Below are 16,007 nucleotides of genomic sequence, written 5' to 3' on the forward strand. Positions count from 1 at the left end.
TATAGAGATGTTGGAGAAAAATCTTTAAGCTGCACGAAGAGAAACTCCCCTGTTTAAGGTGAGGCCTTTGGGAGTTTCCCTTTCATCTGAGACCGAACCGCGGTGGGCCCTGCGATAAGCTTTGAAGGAGAATCTTCAGTCTTAGTCCTGGTGGGAGTAGGTCTTCAAAGGAATGGTCTGTATTGCTTACCGGTAGTCTCCTTGTAGACCTAAATTGCCGGCCTGTGAGGGTGAAGGTGAAGACGCCGACTTTGAAATACTATCCCCCCTCTTCTCGATATCTGAATTATGGGATATGGGAAACATCTTACAGATTCCGAGGAGATAGTCCCCGTTCCCTTTCCGAGATCAAAGCAAACAAGGGTTGAACCATGTCACTTTAAAGAAGGGAGTAATCTACTGGATTGTTCCTACATGGTAGAAACTCAGAACCGTTTCAACCCACTGATTGATTGCGCGTCAGCACTTAAAGACAAAGAGCGAATAATTCCACAAATAACAAGCGATGTGGCCAACAGTAAGAGTGTAGTCTCTCCTCAGAAGGAGGAACTGGTCCTTGGCACGGCCAATCATATGACATTTGAACAGTCCCATTTAATAATCAAAACCTTGCACTGTATATTCAAAAGACTAGATGATCTTTCGTCCCAGCTGCACAGCCTCCAACAAAAGCTAGTTACTACTTCCCCAGCGTCAGCCGGTGTTAAGTCCCTTGAAGAGAGGAAGGGGACGAGGAGTTTGTCCTTAAATAACAAACGTACTGACAAATTTAAATACAACCTTAACCTTCAGTTAGGTCATCAATCCTTGATCTTAACACCAAGGAAAGTGAGCCTAACCATACAAAATGGGGACCCAAGATGGAGAACTCTGGGTGGTGCCAAGGAACTCCTAAAGGTGCTTTTAAATATGGAAGCAACACAAATTGACCTCTGTGCAGTCCTCCCCCTTGTCCATCATCATAAATCCCAGAGAGTCTTGCTTGCGTTCCAATCCACAAAAATTCCCACTATCATATTACGAAAGAAAGCATTTTTGTTTCGCTGTGGGATAGCACCAACGAGAGCCTTTATAGACCCTACGCCTAAACCCCTACTGTTGGAGGCAATAACCAAAGAGGGCTCAAAATCTGCTAAACCCGATCCACCAGTGGACACCGGAGTGGGTGTTCAATCCCAGGAGAAGAGTTATGTGGCCTCCACTCCCCTAGCAAAGAACAATGACCATCCGGAAAGTGGCATGACACCACCAGAAGAGATCGAACTCATTGCCTCCTTTGCAGATTTACCAGTGGTGGAACAAAAAGAAATTATTAATAGACTGGAATCGCTTAAAACCCAACTTATTAGGAAGCTCAGCACCAGAATACTCACGTACAGCGAACATGACTCCCTAGAAGAACCAGATCATATGGATCTCTCAATATCTAATGCTAAATGTATGTCGGCAATGGAGGATAAGATACAACCCCAAGAAGCAACTACCAGTCCTTCCCTCCAAGCAGAACAATCCTCTGTGCTCTTAATAGATTTACATGACCGTCCATCGAAAAACATACCTGAAGAAAGCAGCACACAACAGGAAAAATCCCCTTCTACACATTCATCGATGCCAGACCTGGAACCTTCTTATAGCACTGACCAATCAAGAGAAGAGGTGCCTTTGCCAACCTTCCCAAATAGCCCTCTCGCCCAGCCTTATCCCTCTTTGCGGAGTATTATGGATTCAACAGCAAGACCAGTGACGGAACTGATTGAAGATCCAACAGGCCACATAAATCAAGTAGCCCAAAAGACCAGTAGCAGGCTACAGAGAGACCAAACTTCTGACGAGATAGCTGGTCCACCCCGGGTGGCCCACCAAACTCTTTTGGAAAAGGGGTCCGCCCCTGTTCAAAGTCCTACTCCTAGTAGATCGAGTGGCCAAGCTCAACAGTCAGATGACCTTGTAAATCCCACTCAGCCTTTACGAGAGGTTTTTCATCAGAGGAAGATAACTGATTTCTTTATTGGCTCCCCTCTTCCCGTATTAAAGTTGAGCCAATTTTCCGAATGACAGTCAATTGGAGGAACGGGGAAACCCCAGCCTTCAATATTAAGTTGGAACATTGCTGGATGGAAAAGTAAAAAATTAGATCCAGAATTCCAAAAATATATTAATTCCTTTCTTATCATACTATTACAAGAAACTTGGGTGGAGGAGGAAAATGAGTTAAATGGCTTTGAGTTTATATGTCTGCCTGCTAGCCAGTCAACGAATGGTGGCTGCCCTAAAGGTGGCCTTACAATTGGTATCTCCCTCAAACTTCGGGCTAAACTTTCACTAGTGCATGCATTTCCGCCTTATGCTATTACCGGACTGATCTCTGATGGAAACTTCTCTTTATTGGTTACAAATGTCTATTTCCCTCCGGGAGGGTTAGCAGCTGATCTTACTTCTAGATGGGAATCCCTAGAGGATTTTTTACTTTCTTGTTATCTTAAATATCCCAATGTCCCCTCCATTACTGGAGGCGATTTTAACGCTCGGATAGCCTCAAATCGGGAGGCTCTTAAAAAGTCTAAGTGGTGGGTTGACCCCGGCGCTCAAACTTACGATCTAGTATACACCCCCACTAGAATACCAAAGGATGTAAAAGTCGATAAGGCGGGAGTGATGCTTTATCAGATGACTCTATGCCTTAATTTAATTATATTAAATGGCAGGTATCCTCCAGATATACCAGGAGAGTTCACCCACCTGGGGTTAAAATCAAACAGTGTTCTTGACTATGTATTGGTTTCCCGGGATCTATTTTTGAATGTCACCTCTTTTAAAATTGATAATGCCCAATTTAGTGACCATCTTCCACTGATAACCAAGTTATGTGTTGACTGGCAGTTGCTCGACCGCTCCCACCCAATTCCGGTGATTGTGGAGTCGTCCACTAAAACAAAGGGGACTAGATGGTCCCCTGCCCTCGCTCATAGATATACGGATTTTATCCGAGAAAAGTTTTCTGGTGATCAGCCGGACGTAGGAATAGTCCCGCGTGATCCTATTACCTGTATGAATTTTTTTTCTTGCCTGATAGAAGTTTTAACTCGCTTTTTTACTTCTCCAACCTATGGAGTTAAAAACGATTATTTTAAATTTGGCGCCCCTTGGTTCAACTCTGCTTGCAAACTAGCCAGACTCCATCTACATACAATATATAATGACTATAAACTTTCCGGCGCTCCGGCCTTACCTCCATCTTATTCCCTGGCTAAAAAAGCATACAAACAGGCCCAGAAATCGGCCAAACGGGAGTGGCATTTAAATCGTTGGCAGACTATAATTTCTGCCTCAAAATCTCATAACTCCCAGAAATTTTGGTCCTTAATAAAGGGAAGAAACACGAAATATCCCTTAACGGTGATCCCGGCCCCTACATGGGAGCAGTTCGTGAGAAAATATTTCTCAGTGGCAGAAGCTCCGGCCACTCATTGGAGACCTTCTAATCCCCTTCCCGTCTGGCCTAATACCGACCCTGCTGAAATCCTAGAATTGATAGCTGAGCTGAAAACTGGTAAGGCCCCTGGACCAGATTTGGTCCCTGTTGAGGCTATAAAGCTTCATTCTGCATGGTGGGCAGGGATTTTAGCTAAAACATTCGATGCAATAAATGCCACGGGCTTAATACCAGGAATGTGGAAGGAGGCCATTATAATTCCTATCTACAAAAAAGGCCCTCCCGGTGATCCAGGGAATTATCGGAATATCAGTCTGCTATCGTCCATTGGGAAAATATATGCCCGTTTTTTGCTGGCAAGGTTGATGAAGTGGTCAGTTGTGGCTGACCTGATTGGACATGAGCAAGCTGGATTTAGATTAAATCGATCCACAACAGACCAGGCAATTATTCTTTATCACTTAGCCCAGAAATACTCGACACCTCGACAGGGCCAACTTTGCACAGCTTTCATAGATTTGAAAGCTGCGTTTGATAGTATTCCGAGGAAATTACTATGGGATAAACTTACCTGTTGAGGAATAGATAGAAGGCTCCTGTGGCTTATCTCCCAACTTCATGCCGGGTCCGTGGCCAGGGTGAGATTATCCCCTGCTGGAGACCTGACTAACCCAGTGCCAGTAAATAAGGGTGTACGCCAGGGTTGTATTTTAGTGCCTCTTCTTTTTAACTTATTTATCAGTGATATGAGGAACCCATTAGCTGTCTCACAAAAATTTACACCCCTCGTATAGCAGATTACCGTTGTCCTTTACTTCTCTACGCAGATGATGCGGTACTACTCTCTTACTCCAGAGTGGGTTTAAGGAGGGCACTAAAGATTTTCGCGACATATTGCCATTCTAATCATCTGTCTATCAACCACACCAAGTCCAAAGTACTGATATTTTCAAGGAGTCGAAAACTTTATTCATGGAAACTGGAGGGCACAAAAATCGAACAAGTACATAAATTTAAATATTTAGGAATTTATTTTCAATATAATTTAGGGTGGAAAGCGCACGTTGAATATCTTCAAAACAAGACAAAAGCCCTATCACACTCCCTCCTCCGTTTTTTCTACTCTGAGGGGGCCTTATTCATCCCTGCGGCCTTGAAAGTGTATAGCATCAAAGGGATGGCCACAATGGCCTATGCTGCACCTTTATGGGCTGCCTTTGCAAACCTCTCACCTTTAGAGTCACTTCAAAGCCAATTCTTACGCCGACTTCTAAAATTACCAACATGCGTAAGTAATGCGGCTATTCGCTTAGAAATGAAGATCCCCTCAGTGGAGCTAGTTATATGGAGGAGAGTTTTGATTTATTGGATATCCCTATGGCATAAACTCCCGAACCACTATCTCATTCAATGCATGTGGCGAGATGACTTCACAAATTTGTGGTCAGGAAAAATCCATGCCAAATTGCTGTCCTATGAGATCTCGCCCACTGAATTGCTCAAACTGGATCTAAATGTGGCAAAAAGGTGTATAAATCAAAGGCTGGATGATGTGGAGCTATACCAAAATTTCGTAGCTGGTGGTGGAGCCTGCTCGCCGTTAAATTTCGGCATAACCCCTATCTACCGCGCTCCATCCTACTTAACTTCGCTTATGGCCGCGTCTCACCGATATGCCTTCATTAGAGCTAGGTTCAATGTCTTTCCAACAAACGTGCTGAGACATAGATTCACTAAGGGCCAAGTCCCTTCAATGTGTGCTTGTGAAATGAAAACATCTGAATCTCTACATCATGTTATGTTTATCTGCCCTTTGTACAGTTCATCCCGTCCTAGTATACTAAACTCCATAATCCAGCTTATGGCTGACAAACCAGTAGACCTACAGCTTGCCTGGGTTCTTCAGGATGTGGAGCCTTATATTACCCTACAGGTTGCTAAATTCCTAACAGCCGTCCTCTCGCACAAGAGACGGAATGGAATGTTAGCTGATTATTGATAGTTATAAGAATTTTCTATAATGACATCAGATATTGATTTTAGTGTAGTGCCTAAAATTTTTAATCTTAATCTTAAACTTTTTTTTAATGAACGGCTAATATCTGTCCTTGTGAGTTGTGAACTGTGTTATACTACTTGTGGTTTGTACGAGTCCGCTGTTTTATTTGATTTGTTTTGTTGTGTTGTGTTTCATGATGGGCGTAAAGCCGAATAAACATTTTGATTTGAGGGAGACGGAGTGCTGTCAGCTGCGCAGCGCTCCGTTTCGCTGTTCTAGCTTGGGGTTAGCTGCGCAAAGCCTCCACAGGGCAGCGGGGTGAAGGCACCCCGCTGCCCTTCGGAGGCTTCAAAGGCTGTCCCTGAAGCCAGAACAGCGAGACGGAGCACTGCGCAGCACTCCGTCTCGCTGTTCTAGCTTGGGGATGGCTGCGCAAAGCCTCCGCAGGGCAGCAGGGTGCCTTCTCCCCGCTGCTCTGCGGAGGCTTCAAAGGCTGCACTCCGGGGGCTTCAGGCAGCTATCTGCAAGCCTTCCGAGCACAGCAGGAGTTCCTGCTGCGCTCGGAAGGCTTGCGGATAGCCGCCTGAAGCCCTCCAGGCGCAGCGCAAACTCCCGCTGCGCTCCCGAGGTTTCAGGCAGCTATCCACAAGCCTTCGGAGCGCAGTAGAAGTTCCTGCTGCGCTTGGAAGGCTTGTGGATAGCCACCTGTTCTGGGGTCAGGGGAAGCTCGGGCTTCCCCCGCCCCAGCCCCACGGCTAAAAATGAAGCCAAGACAGCGAGCGGGATCCATCCTGCTCGCTGTCTTGGCTTCTGCCAAAGCCGCACGCAGCCTCTCCCGGCTGGAGAGGTTGCGCGCAGCTAAAGAGGACGCCAAGACAGCCAGTGAGATAGATCCCGCTCGCTGTCTTGGCTTCTTTGCTCTTTGGGGCTGGGGGGGAAATAAGATTTTTTTTCTTACCCCCCCCCTAAAAACTATGGTCCGCTGCGCCTTATGGAGCAAAAAATACGGTAATGCCATGGCACTCGGGTTTTTCACTCCCACACTCCAGCCAATGATGTGGAGCAGGAACAAGGAAACCAAATGTCTTTTTGGTCCGGGGTGGGGAACCTGTGGCCCAAGGGCTGCATGTGGTCCTTAGCCTAAATTGATGTGGGTGGTGGGACCTTGGAGAAAGGGCAGATGGCTAATGGAAAAGGTGGGGGTCTAAACAGATGGACTTATAGAGGCGGGATTCCTTTTGGAAGCGATCAGTTCAGACCTCCATCAAGGGCAATCTTTCTCTGCTCAAGAAACCTGCTGGTCCAGTAGGAACAGAGAGAAGGGGTTATCAGAAAGAGCCACCCACTTTCTCTGTGCACTATTGGCTTCTGCCCTGACCACCCTCAGTGTGTTGATCCCAACAGACTACCCATAAGGGAGAAAAATATTCCCTGTGAATATTTGTGGATGCCGAGAAAGCCTTTGACAACATTTCTTGGAGTTTTATGCTGAAGAACCTCCGGGGGATGGGGGTAGGCCAAGGGTTTGAAAATGGTATAGGTGCAATATATTCTGAACAGAAAGCAAAATTAATTGTAAATAATGTTGTAACAGAAGAGTTTAAGATTGAAAAAGGGACACGACAGGGGTGCCCTATCTCCCCCTTACTTTTTATATCGGTCCTGGAGGTTTTGCTTAATATGATCAGGAGGGACCAGTTGGTTAAAGGGATTCAGGTCGGAGTTAAACAATACAAATTGAGAGCATTTGCAGATGACCTAGTACTTACATTGCAAGAGCCAGAAGCTAGCACGAAAAGAGTTTTGGAAATAATTCAAGAGTTTGGTCAACTGGCAGGATTTAAATTGAATAAGTTAAAGACTAAGGTATTGGAGAAAAATTTAACACAGTTTGAAAAAGAAAGGTTTCAGAATGAGACGGGGCTGGCCGTGGTTAAAAAAGTGAAATATCTGGGTGTGAACATGACAGCTAAGAATGTGAACTTATTTAAAGACAATTATGAAAAAACGTGGACAGAAGTGAAAAAAGATTTAGAGATTTGGTCAAACTTGAAGCTTTCCTTGTTAGGTCGAATTGCAGTGATAAAAATGAATGTATTGCCAAGAATGTTATTCTTGTTTCAAGCATTACAAATAATGGATAAAATGGACTGTTTCAAGAAGTGGCAGAAAGATATATCTAAATTTGTCTGGCAGGGCAAGAAGCCCAGAATAAAATTTAAGATATTAACGGACTCAAAGGAAAGAGGGGGGTTTGCCCTGCCAGACTTTAAATTGTACTATGAAGCAGCAGCTTTCTGCTGGCTAAAAGAATGGCTGCTTCTTGAAAACACAGACATTTTGGATCTGGAAGGATTTAACAATATTTTTGGGTGGCATGCATATTTGTGGTATGACAAGGTTAAAGCGCATAAAAGTTTTAAAAATCATATTGTCAGAAAAGCACTATTGAATGTCTGGGTTAGATACAAGGACTTGCTGGAAAATAAGACTCCAAGATGGTTATCACCAATGGAAGCTAAGGCAGTTAAAAAGCTAAATATGGAGTCGAAATGGCCAAGATATTGGGAAATCTTGGAAAAGGAAGGGGACAAACTGAGATTGCAGAGTTTCGAAAAATTAAAAGGGAAGGTGAGAGATTGGTTACATTATCACCAAATAAATGAAATGTTTAAACTAGACAGAAAAATAGGCTTCCAGGTGGAAAAATCAAAATTAGAGACTGAACTGTTAGAATCCAGTACTAAGAATTTGTCAAAAATGTATAATCTGCTGCTGAAATGGAACACACAAGATGAAATGGTTAAATCAACTATGATTAAATGGGCTCAGGACATTGGCCATAACATTATGTTTGCTGACTGGGAAAAGTTGTGGACCACCGGGCTGAAGTTTACGGCGTGTAACGCCTTAAGGGAAAATATAATGAAAATGATTTATAGGTGGTACATAACCCCAGTCAAGCTTGCAAAAATTTACCATTTGCCTGATAATAAATGTTGGAAATGTAAAGAAAAGGAAGGTACTTTTTTTCACCTCTGGTGGACGTGCCCGAAGATTAAGGCATTCTGGGAAATGATTTACAATGAACTGAAAAAGGTATTTAAATATACTTTCACCAAGAAACCAGAGGCCTTTCTCTTGGGTATTGTCGGCCAGGGGGTGTTAAAGACAGATACAACCTTTTTTATGTATGCTACAACAGCAGCTAGAATACTCATTGCAAAGTACTGGAAGACACAGGATCTACCCACACTGGAAGAATGGCAGATGAAGGTGATGGACTATATGAATTTGGCGGAGATGACGAGCAGAATCCGAGACCAGGGAAGAGAAGCGGCGGAAGAAGAATGGAAAAAGTTTAAGGAGTATTTAAAGAAACATTATAAAATTGGTGACAGTTAGAATGATGTTGGATTAAAATAAATGGTTACTATCAGTAAGGGTTATGATAAAGAGAATAAGGGTGAATATTATAAATTTATAATAAAATAAGGCAAGATTTCGCTGAATAACTGTAAGAATTTGGAATACAGAAACGGGAAGTAAGGGGAGGTCGAGGAAGTAAGGTTTACAAATTGGGTTATGAAATGGTACTTGTTTTTATGTTTTATTATTGTCTGATGTTTGTTTATGTATGTTTTGTTTTTGTTATATTAAAAATTGTTCAATAAAAATATTATTTAAAAAAAAAAAAGAAAAATATTCCCTGTGATGTGTTCTGTCAGTTCCTTTCAGGTACAGGGACCTTGGATGACATTGAGCCTCCTACAATTACATTAGTGTGATATAAGCTGCTTCTCTGGTGGGGTGAGTCATTTGGGTGGAGATTAATCATCTGGTGGAGGATTGCAACCTTGGAATAATAGCAGCACAAATCAAAGTACTGATTTGTAATTGCACCTTGAAACCTTAATAGCAAACTGTTTGTTCCTTCAGTTCCTAGAATTGTGATTAGGAAAGCCATGGTGAAACAACTTCAGAGATTCTTAGACAAGGGTGGTTTTCTTGGTCCATGCCACTTTCATTGCAAGCCTAGGGTTGTGTCTGAATTAGCCTTGGTTGTCCTTTAGAGAGAGGACATGTGGAATGCCACCTTCTACCTAATCTCTGATACCATTCACCATGGTATTCTTCTGGACTGACACTGTGGAATGGGTATCATTGATACTGTGTTGCAGTGGCTCCATTCTTAGTTGCAGGGTCACACCCAGAGAATAGCATTGGGAGAGTGTTCTTTGGTCCCCTGGTATTTATGCTGTGAGGTGCCACAGGGCTCTATTTTGTCCCCAGTGCCATTCGACATCTAGATAAAGCTACTGAGCAGTGCTATTTTTCTAGAGAAAGAGTTGCTGAAACTCGCCACAAACGCCTCCCTTATTCTCTTAGAATGGGAATGGTGCCCACCTGAGAGGTGCCGGAACTGAGTTCTGGCAAGTTCCAGCTGAAAAAAAGCCCTGCCACTGAGAGGGATCATTAGGATTGGGGGAGCAAGGTGCCATCAGTATGCTGATGATGCCTAGCTTCTCAATTACAGGAGAGGCTGTACAAGCCCTAGACTGGTGTTTGAATGCAGAGATGAGGGTCAACAAACTGAGTTGGAGGGAAAGGTGAGGCAGTTCTGGTTGCCTCCGCTCCAAAAAAGATACAGTGGTACCTGTGGTTACAAACTTAATTCGTTCCGTAGGGCCGTTCTTAAGCTGAAACCATTCTTATCTTGAGGCGCACTTTTGCTAATGGGGCCTCTCGCTGCGGACACGCCTCTGGCGCACAATTTGCATTTGCATCCTTTTTTTATAATAATATTTATTAATTTCAGTACATAAACATAACAAAAGAGAAAATTGACAGTAATAAAGAGAAAAGAATATAAAACATAAAATACAATGAATCACCACAACATTAACAATTAATTAATTAATTAATTAGATTCCATCTTCATAAACATATTATTTGACCTCCTCAAATCTCTTCCATCTGAGTTTCTTAGTAATTATATATTTCATAATACCATATCAGAGTCAGAATCATATTTCCTTATATATTTAATCCTAAAAATCCTCAGCCTAATTAAATATTTCAAGTGATTACATATCTTTAATATTACAATATTTATTCAAATAGTCTTTAAATTTCTTCCAGTCTGTAGGAGTGCAAATATCCAGAGTGTGGCGTCAGGTGGGATTACTATGAGGAATTATAAAATATGCATCAAGCCATTGTGTCCACGATGAATGCATTGTGTTGACTGGGTTTGATTCATTGACAATAATTTCTGATCAAATCCCACAACCCTCTGCATTTCTGGCCATTTCCTCTGCTGCCCATTTCTCTCTCTTCACAAGTCATGTGCACACTTAGATAGGCAGGCTCCTGGGTCATCAAAGACAGTGGGCAGCTTCTTTGAAGTAGCCTTTCCAATATGTTAATCTCAGGATGTTAATCTTGGGGCCAGGAAACAGATCTCACATGAAGGTGATAATGATCAATGATCTCTGTCCTCCTGGCCATCCTTCTTATCATGTATATTGCTTGTTTATCACCTCTGGCACTCCTTTATAGTTCTGTTTGTTGTTTACCCCAGAAGCACACCCCATATGTGTGCTTATTTCCCCCACGTGGGGTTTGTTGAAATGCTCAGAAATGCTCAGAAGAAATCTGATTGGTTCTTAGGAACACTCTGTAAAAAGTTTTTTTGTGAATAAAACGACCTGGGCCAGGGGCTGGAGGCAGAGACAGACGGAGAGATTATTATACGCACCCTTCCCAGAGTCTTGCTGGTTCAAGCCTCTGTGTGTATTCTTATTAATCAGAGTTCAATCCTTCCTTTACTTTGGGAACGCCTCACAGTCTTCTTGGTGTTCCTCTTCTTTCTGGTCGCGGATTCTCCCGGTGAGGTCAGCCAGCTCCATAAACTCTATCGTCTTCATCTGCCATTCTTCAACCGTTGGTAATTCTTGTGTTTTCCATTTTTTGGCTAGCAAAATCTGTGCAGCAGTTGTGGCATACAAAAATACTTTTACATCTTTTTTGGGCAGTTCAGCACCTGTTATTCTAAGGAGAAAGGCCTCTGGTTTCTTCATAAAGGTATATTTCATCATTTTTAAACATTCATTATAATTTTTTCCCCAGAAGTCTTTTACCTTGGAGCAAGTCCACCACATATGATAGAAAGTACCTTGCTTTTCTTTACATTTCCAACATAAATTATCACAATTGTGGTAGATCCTTGCCAATTTAAGAGGGGTTAAGTACCATCTATACATCATTTTCATTACATTCTCCTTTAACATTGTACATGCAGTAAACTTAACCCCTTTCTTCCAAAGTCTACCCCAATCCTCCAACATTATGTTATGTCCCACATCTTGTGCCCAATCAATCATAACCGATTTTACTTGCTCATCTTTTGTATGCCACTCCAATAACAAACTATACATCTTAGACATATTTTTAACATTAGTATCTAACAACTCCATTTCCAGCTTGGTTTTTTCAGATGCAAAACCTTTTTTCTTGTCAATCTTAAATAGTTCATTAATTTGGTAATATTGAAGCCAGTTTACTTTATCTTTAATTTGTTTGAATTATTTTAACTTAAATCCCTCCCCATCATCAACCAATAAATCTGAATATCTCAACCACTTATTTTCCATATTTTTTTTTAATAAATAATTTTTATTAACAGGCCAATCAAATCACATTAATTCCAAATCACATTAATTCCAAATTACACAGCCAAATTTTTAAATTTTGTTGGGGGTACCCATATTTCGAGCTCAGAAAGGGATCCAAACATCTCTCTTGCTGCTGCTTTGATGTACACATTCTGTCAAAATAGTATTCACAGTTCTGTTCAATCTTCTCTTTATTATTTTCCTCATCTTCTTGTTGCTATCATATATTCCTTTCTTTGTGATCTCTGGTAGTCTCCACAAGCGGCTTGAAAACAAACGTTCTTATATCCTGTGTGGATTTTACACTCCTCCAAGAGCCATATCAAAATGAACAGATGCCATCTCCGTGCCTCCGTACAAAGCATTCCAAGTCTGTCCATTAATTTCCACAAGCCTGCCAGTCTCTCCTCAATTTTCTCAGGGGGCCCTGCCAGGTCAAACTCACAGTCCGATATAATAACAAACCATGGTCCTCCTCCCCCTCGATCATCCTGTGGGCAGGCCTGCCGTAACAAATCTCTTTTTAACTGCGTCACAAAGAGCTTTCATTCCTTTCTCGATGTTCCCACCAGCCATGTCTTTGATTAGTAATTTAGTTCCACACAGTTCTTAATTACCCTGCTTGTAATCAGTAATTGCAACAATTCTTTCTTGGGGGGGGTTATTGGGTACTCACATAAGATAAAAAAGAAAAGTCCCCCCCTTTCCAGTCCCATTCCAACATACTGATCCTTTGGTGAGTCTTCTCCTTGATTTATGAGTCCAGCCCGTCGCTCCACTTCACAGAGATCATTTTAATTAGCAGTCTTATCTCCCGATCTTCACTTGAAATATGTGCATTTGCTTCTCTCTCTAATTATTTATTTTGAGTTGCTGCAACCAGGCCACGCAATCAGAGACAGCGTCAGGGATAGCCGTCTCCCACAAGGGCTGTGTGCCTAGTGCCCTCACCCCCTTCTTTCAAATCAGGGGGTGATTTATGGCAACCGCAGGCAAGGCAGTGTCCCCCATTCCCTTGGGGTGACAAGGGAGGCTGCATACTCCCATATCAGCCTCTTAATTACCTCGTGTGAGACGGAGAGATGTTATTGTCGGCCATCTTCCAATGCGCCCCTAGCGGCCCCCCCCCCACTTATTTTCCATATTGAGCTTTTTTTCTGCCTGCGCTTCCATCGGTGAGATCCATTTGGGTGTTTTTCTTACCAAAAGGTCCTGGTATCTAATCCACACATTGTAGAGTGCCTTCCTAATTATATGATTCTTAAAAGCACTATGGGCCTTTATTTTATCATACCAAAGATATGCATGCCAACCAAACCTATTATCCAGTCCCTCTAAATCCAAAATATCTTCATTTTCTAAATTAACCCAGTCTTTAATCCAGCAGAAGGCCGCAGCCTCAAAATATATCCTTAAATCAGGCAGGGAAAAACCTCCTCTTTCTTTTGAATCCGTAAGTAATTTATACTTAATTCTCGGTTTTTTCCCTTGCCAGATAAATTTGGACAAGGCTTTCTGCCATTCTTTAAAACATTTGACATTATCAATAATAGGTAAAGTTTGGAACAAAGACAGCATTTTCGGCAATACATTCATCTTAACCACCAATATTCGACCCTTAAGTGAAAATTTTAAATTTGACCAAATCTCTAAATCTCTTTTTATTTCATTCCATACTTTCTCATAATTATCTTTATACAGATTCAAATTCTTCGCTGTTAAATTCACACCCAAATAGTTGACCTTGTTCTTAAATGCTAGGCCTGTTTATTCTATAAGGGTTTTTCTTTCATCTTTATCTAAATTTTTGTCCAATACTTTGGTTTTGCTCTTGTTTAATTTAAAACCAGCCAGCTGCCCGTACTCCTGTATCATCTCCAGTGCTTTCACTGCACTGGTCTCTGGATCCTGTAAAATTAGAACCAAATCATCAGCAAAGGCTTTTAATTTATATTGCTTAGTACCCACTACAATGCCCTTGACTTTCTCTTTTTTTCTCAAACTATTCAGCAAGACCTCCAGGACCAAAATAAATAGATGGGAGAGTGGGCACCCTTGCCTGGTTCCTTTCTCAATTTTAATTTCTTCCAATACCACATTATTAAAAATTATTTTAGCTTTTTGTTCTGAATAGATCGCTTTGATACTATTTAAAAATTGTTGACCAACCTCAATACTTCCCAGATTTTTTTCCATAAAAAGCCAGGAAATATTATCAAAGGCTTTCTCCGCATCAATAAACATTAATAATGCTTTAGTATTTCTTTTAGCCTCTAATCTTTCCAAAATATCCACTATGTTTCTGATACTATCTTTCATATGTCTTCCAGGCAGAAAGCCTGCCTGGTCTTTATGTATATATTCTGATAAGACTTTTTTTCAATCTATTAGCCAAAATATTTGCAAATATTTTATAATCCACATTAAGTAGTGAGATTGGTCTGTAATTCTTTACATCTGATCTATCTTGCTCAGATTTCGGTATCAGAGTTATAAATGCGTCTCTCCAGGTTTCAGGTGCCCTCTCCCCTCTCAATATCTTATTACATAAACCTCTGCCAAAGGTTGAATTAGCCAGTCTTTGAAAGTTTTATAATATTTGGCAGATATTCCATCCGGTCCTGGGGCCTTGCCCGGTTGCATCTGGTTTATTGCTATCTCAACCTTCTGTCTTGTAATCATGTCATTGAGTAGTGGTCTTTTATCTCCGGGAATTTTCTGCAATTCATTTGTCCTAAGAAATTGCTCAATTTTATCTTTATCTTCTTTACCTTTTTTATACAGTTGTTTATAATATTTCTGAAAACATTTTCTAATATCCCCAGGGTTTCCCACAGATTTCCCCTCCCATACAATATTTGTAATCGTATTTTGTTTCTGTCTCTTTTCTAATTGCCAAGCCAACAATTTTCCACATTTGTTTGCAGATTCAAAGTTTCTCTGTTTCATTAATTTTATTTTCCATTTTATTTCTTGATTTATAATTTGAAAAAAATGAGTCTGCAACGCTTTAATTTCTTTTTGTATCTGTTGGCTTTTCAGCTTTGATCTTAAACTCTTTCTCTTTAATTTGAGATAGAATTGTTTCCTTTTTTTCATTTTGTATCTTTTTCTTTATAGCATTCTGTTGTATGAGGAATCCTCTTATCACAGCTTTGCTAACGTCCCAAATGACTCTTGTTTCTACCTCTGTATTTATATTTAATTCAAAATAGTCTTTTAGAGTTTTGGGCCTTTCCCACCACCTGTTCATTCCTCAATAACCCATCATTCATCCTCCATCTGAAGGAACTCTGCAGATACAATTTCATTTCCAATAACATTGCATTATGATCAGAGCATGTTCTAGGACATATTTGGATTTTTGTTACCCTTGGAACTAAATTTGCATTTGCATCCTGGAGCAAAGTTTGCAACTAGGAGCAGCTACTTCTGGGTTAGCAGAGCTCATAACCTGAAGTGTTCGTAACCAGAAGCATTCATAGCCAGAGGTACCACTGTATTGTAGAGTTGGAAAAGGTTCAGAAAACGGCCATCAAAATGATCAAGGGACTGGAGCGACTCTCTTATGCAGAAAGGTTGCAGCATTTGGATTTTTTTAGCTAAGGCAAGTAAGAGGTGACATTTAAAAATTATGCATGGCATGGAGAAAGTAGATAGAGAAAGGCTTTTCTCCCTCTCTCATCATACTGGGCATCCAATGAAGCCTCTCCTGCATTTGAACTTCCCTGCTATGCATTTTAATTGCAATTAAAAACAGAATGAGAGAAAAGGGGAGAAAAGAAATCTTAAAACAAATTATGGAAAATGAAAAAAAGCTAATTACTAGGCCCAAAGAAGAAAAAGTGAAGCAAAGTATAAAAATGCTCCAAACACAATTTGCAATGATAATCAATAA

The sequence above is a fragment of the Podarcis raffonei genome, chromosome 1 (assembly GCF_027172205.1).
Source record: "Podarcis raffonei isolate rPodRaf1 chromosome 1, rPodRaf1.pri, whole genome shotgun sequence".
NCBI classification, from domain to species: Eukaryota; Metazoa; Chordata; class Lepidosauria; order Squamata; family Lacertidae; genus Podarcis; species Podarcis raffonei.